This window comes from Triticum aestivum, chromosome 1D (assembly GCF_018294505.1).
Source record: "Triticum aestivum cultivar Chinese Spring chromosome 1D, IWGSC CS RefSeq v2.1, whole genome shotgun sequence".
Classification (NCBI taxonomy): Eukaryota; Viridiplantae; Streptophyta; class Magnoliopsida; order Poales; family Poaceae; genus Triticum; species Triticum aestivum.
The window spans coordinates 97,381,954-97,387,953 of record NC_057796.1 but is presented as its reverse complement, the minus strand read 5'-3'; positions in this window follow the sequence as shown (position 1 = coordinate 97,387,953).

The window sequence follows — 6,000 nt, the reverse complement described above, 5'->3', positions numbered from 1 at the left end:
TGGGGCACTCTTTGAAGTTCTTTGTGTTGGTTGAATAGATGAATCTGAGATTGTGTGATGCATATCATATAATCATACCCACGGATACTTGAGGTGACATTGGAGTATCTAGGTGACATTAGGGTTTTGGTTGATTTGTGTCTTAAGGTGTTATTCTAGTACGAACTCTAGGATAGATCAAACGGAAAGAATAGCTCCGTGTTATTTTACTACGGACTCTTGAATAGATCGATCAGAAAGGATAACTTTGAGGTGGTTTCATACCCTACAATAATCTCCTCGTTTGTTCTCCGCTATTAGTGACTTTGGAGTGACTCTTTGCTGCACGTTGAGGGATAGTTATATGATCCAATTATGTTATTATTGTTGAGAGAACTTGCACTAGTGAAAGTATGAACCCTAGGCCTTGTTTCGAAGCATTGCAATACCATTTACGCTCACTTTTGCTACTAGTTACCTTGCTATTTTTATATTTTCAGATTACAAAAATGCACTTGTATCACCATCTCTTCGCCGAACTAGTGCACCCATACAATTTACCATTGTATTGGGTGTGTTGGGGACACAAGAGACTCTTTGTTATTTGGTTGCAGGGTTGCTTGAGAGAGACCATCTTCATCCTACGCCTCCCACGGATTGATAAACCTTAGGTCATCCACTTGAGGGAAATTTGCTACTGTCCTACAAACCTCTGCACTTGGAGGCCCAACAACGTCTACAAGAAGAAGGTTGTGCAGTAGACATCATGGTGAAATTCCAATTTCAATCGATTCCAGTTCCAGGATCCAATATCATCGCACAGCCTATACCATGTCAATGCTTTTACCTTCAAAGATAAAGGGAAAACCTTCTTCTTAGCTTCATCTCCGAATAAATCTGCAAGCTTAAATAATCCACAAATTTCATCCACGTAGATCAAGTGCACATCAGGATGTTCAGTTCCATCTCCTGCATAAGGATTAGATAGCAGTTGTTCTATCATACCCAAAGGAATTTCATAACCAATATTTTTAGTAGGCGTAGTAGGTTGAGGGGAAACTAATTGTGGTTCCGTGCAAGGTGAAGATACCCCGAACAAACCCCTAAAAGGATTGTTTTCCATAGTAACAAGTGACAATAAATTTCAGCACATAATAATAATTGTTCCTTACCAATTTCCACTTACCAAGAGTGATTCACTCCCCAGTAACGGCGCCAGAAAAAAGTATTGATGACCCACAAGTATAGGGATCAATCGTAGTCCTTTCGATAAGTAAGAGTGTCGAACCCAACGAGGAGCAGAAGGAAATGACAGGTGGTTTTCAGCAAGGTATTTTCTGCAAGCACTAAAATAGCCAGTAACAGGTAGTTTGATAGCAAGATAATTTGTAATGGACAAGTAACGGTAACGGTAAATAAAGTGCAGCAAGGTAGCCCAATCCTTTTGTGGCAGAGGACAGGCAAAAACAGTTTCTTATGATAAGCAAAGTGTTCTTGAGGGTACACGGGAATTTCACCATGCTACTTTCATCATGTTGGTTTAATTCGTGTTCGCTACTTTAATAATTTGATATGCGGGTGGACCAGTGCTTAGGTGTTGTTCTTACTTGGAAAAACCTCCTACTTATGATTAACCCCCTCACAAGCATCTGCAACTATGAGTAAAGTATTAAGATAAAATCTAACCATAGCATGAAACGTTTGGATCCAAATCGGTCCCTTACGAAGTAGCGCATAAACCAGGGTTTAAGTTTCTGTCACTCTAGCAACCCATTATCTAATAACTACTTCACAATGCATTCCCTTAGGCCCAAATATGTTGAAGTGCCATGTAGTCGACGTTCACATGACACCACCAAGGGAATCACAACATACATATCATCAAAATATCAAACACATATCAAGTTCACATGATTACTTGCAACATGACTTCTCCCGTGACCTCAAGAAAAAATACTTACAAATGATAATCATGCTCAAGATCAGAGGGGTATTAAATAGCATAATGGATATGAACATATAATCTTCCACCAAATAAACCATATAGTAATCAACTACAAGATGTAATCAACACTACTAGTCACCCACGAGTACCAATCTGAGGTTCCAGTACAAAGGTTGAACACAAGAGATGAACTAGGGTTTGAGAGGAGATGGTGTTGTTGAACATGTTGATGGATATGGTCCTCCCAAAGATGAGAGGGTTGTTGGTGATGACGATGGCGATGATTTCCCCCTCCGGGAGGGAAGTTCCCCCTGCGGAATCGCTCCGCTGGAGGGCAAAAGTGCTCCTTCCCAAGTTCCGCCTCGAGACGGCGGTGCTTCATCCCGAAAGTCCCCTCCTGATTTTTTTTAGGTCAAAGTGATCTATATACCAGAAGATGGGCTCCGGAGGTGGGCTGTGCTGAGCACAACCCACCAGGGCGCGCCTGGGGGGCCTGGCGCGCCCTGGTGTCTTGGGCTCACCAGGTGGCCCCCCTCCGGTAGTTAGTTTCTCCAATATTTCTTAAATATTCCAAAATAATTCTCCGTGAAGTTTCAGCTCATTTGGAGATGTGTATAATAGGTAACTCTGACATAGCTTTTTCAAGTCCAGAATTCCAGCTGCCGGCATTCCCCCTCTTTGTGCAAACCTTGCATATTATGAGAGAAAAGGCATTAGAAATACTCCAAAAAGCATTACTGTGCATAAACATTTATAAATAACAGTAGGGAAACATGATGCAAAATGGACATATCAGGCCACAAATGGGTCGTCCCTCTTATTTTGATCGGGCCGGCCTTTTTAACCTAAATGGGTCACTGGCCGTGATATGTCTCGACGTTTCATAGGACCGTCTTGTCCATTGGATGTATGATACGTCTCCAATGTATCTATAATTTTTTATTGTTCCATGCTATTATATTATCTATTTTGGATGTTTTATATGCATTTTTATGCTATTTCATATTATTTTTGGGACTAACCTATTAACCTAGAGCCCAGTGCCAGATTATGTTTTTTCCTAGTTTTTGAGTTTTACAGAAAAGGAATACCAAATGGAGTCCAAATGAGCTGAAACTTTACGACGATTTTTTATGGACCAAAAGAAGCCCACGGAGTATCGGAAATGGACCAGAGGAGCCACGAGGCATCCACAAGGGTGGAAGGCGCACCCCCTAGGGCGCGCCCCCTACCTTGTCGTTGCCTCGTGGACCCCCCCTGACTTGAAACCGACGCCAAAAATTCCTATAAATCCAGAAACCCCTAGAAAGAAACCTAGATCAGGAGTTCCGCCGCCGCAAGCCTCTATAGCCAAGAAAAACCAATCAGGAGCCCGTTTTGGCACCCTGCCGGAGGGGGAAACCATCACCTTCATCATCCCGGCGGTCTCCATGACGAGGAGGGAGAAGTTCACCATCGGGGTTGAGGGTATGTACCAGTAGCTATGTGTTTGATCTCTCTCTCTTTCTCGTGTTCTTGATTTGGCACGATCTGGATGTACCGCGAGCTTTGTTAGTATAGTTGGATCATATGGTGTTTCTCCCCCTCTACCTTCTTGTGATGAATTGAATTTTACCTTTGAGGTTTCTGTTGGGGAACGTAGCATGTAGTTTCAAAAAAAAATCCTACGATCACACAAGATCTATCTAGGAGATGCATAGCAACGAGAGGAGAGAGTGTGTCCACGCACCCTCGTAGACCGAAAGAGGAAGCGTTAGATTAACGCGGTTGATGTAGTTGAACGTCTTCACGATCCAACTGATCCAAGTACCGAACGTACGGCACCTCCAAGTTCAGCACACGTTTAGCTCGATGACGTCCCTCAAACTCTTGATCCAGCAGAGGGTCAAGGGAGAGTTCCGTCAGCACGACGGCGTGGTGACGGTGTTGGTGATGTGATCCGTGCAGAGCTTCGCCTAAGCACTACGACGCTATGTCCGGAGGAGTAAACTGTGGAGGGGGGCACCGCACACGACTAAGAGATCTATTGATGTGCCTTTGGGGTGCCCTCCTGCCCCCGTATATAAAGGAGGGGAGGAGGAGGCCAGCGGCCTAGAGGGGGCGCGCCAAGGGGGAGTCCAACTAGGATTCCCAATCCTAGTTGGAATCCCTTTCCTATTCCAAGAGGGGGAAAGACGGAAGGAGAGGGAGAGGGAGAGGAAAGAGGGTGTCGCGCCCCCTCCCCTTTGTCCAATTCAGACTCCCTTGGGGGGCGCGTGCTACCTCTTGAGCACTGCGTTGGTTTTCCCTTGAAGAGGAAAGGGTGATGCAGCAAAGTAGCGTAAGTATTTCCCTCAGTTTTTGAGAACCAAGGTATCAATCCAGTAGGAGGCTATGCGCGAGTCCCTCGCACCTACACAAAACAAATAAATCCTCGCAAGCAACGCGATAAGGGGTTGTCAATCCCTACATGGTCACTTACGAGAGTGAGATCTAATAGATATGAAAAGATAATATTTTTGGTATTTTTATGATAAAGATGCAAAGTAAAATAAAAGCAACAGAAATAACTAAGTGTTGAAAGATTAATATGATGGAAAATAGACCCGGGGGCCATAGGTTTCACTAGTGGCTTCTCTCAAGAGCATAAGTATTTTACGGTGGGTGAACAAATTACTGTTGAGTAATTGACAGAATTGAGCATAGTTATGAGAATATCTAGGTATGATCATGTATATAGGCATTACGTTCGAGACAAGTAGACCGACTCCTGCCTGCATCTACTACTATTACTCCACACATCGACCGCTATCCAGCATGCATCTAGAGTATTAAGTTCATAAGAACAGAGTAACGCTTTAAGCAAGATGACATGATGTAGAGGGATAAATTCATGCAATATGATAAAAAAAACCCATCTTGTTATCCTCGATGGCAACAATACAATACGTGCCTTGCTGCCCCTACTGTCACTGGGAAAGGACACCGCAAGATTGAACCCAAAGCTAAGCACTTCTCCCATTGCAAGAAAGATCAATCTAGTAGGCCAAACCAAACTGATAATTCGAAGAGACTTGCAAAGATAACCAATCATACATAAAAGAATTCAGAAGATTCAAATATTGTTCATAGATAAACTTGATCATAAACCCACAATTCATCGGTCTCAACAAACACACCGCAAAAGAAGATTACATCGAATAGATCTCCACGAGAGAGGGGGAGAACATTGTATTGAGATCCAAAAAGAGAAAAGAAGCCATCTAGCTAAAAATTATGGACCCGAAGGTCTGAGGTAAACTACTCACACATCATCGGAGAGGCTATGGTGTTGATGTAGAAGCCCTCCGTGATCGATGCCCCCTCCGGCGGAGCTCCAGAATAGGCCCCAAGATGGGATCTCATGGGTACAGAAGGTTGCGGCGGTGGAATTAGGTTTTTGGCTCTGTATCTGATCGTTTGGGGGTACGTAGGTATATATAGGAGGAAGGAGTACGTCGGTGGAGCAACAGGGGGCCCACGAGGGTGGAGGGCGCGCCTGGGGGGGTAGGCGCGCCCCCCTACCTCGTGGCTTCCTGGAAGCTTCCTTGACGTAGGGTCCAAGTCTCCTGGATCATGTTCGTTCCGAAAATCACGTTCCCGAAGGTTTCATTCCGTTTGGACTCCGTTTGATATTCTTTTTCTGCGAAACTCTGAAATAGGCAAAAAAACAGCAATTCTGGGTTGGGCCTCCGGTTAATAGGTTAGTCCCAAAAATAATATAAAAGTGAATAATAAAGCCCAATAATGTCCAAAACAGAAGATAATATAGCATGGAGCAATCAAAAATTATAGATACGTTGGAGACGTATCAGCGCGCCACCCTGCGGGCTACCCTCTCCTACTCCCTTATGGCCCATTAAGGCCCATAACTTCCCCGGGGGGTTCCGGTAACCCCTCGGTTCCCCGATAAATATCTGAAACATCCCGAAACCATTCCGGTGTCCGAATACCTTCGTCCAATATATCAATCTTTACCTCTCGACCATTTCGAGACTCCTCGCCATGTCCGTGATCTCATCCGGGACTCTGAACAAACTTCAGTCACCAAAACCCAC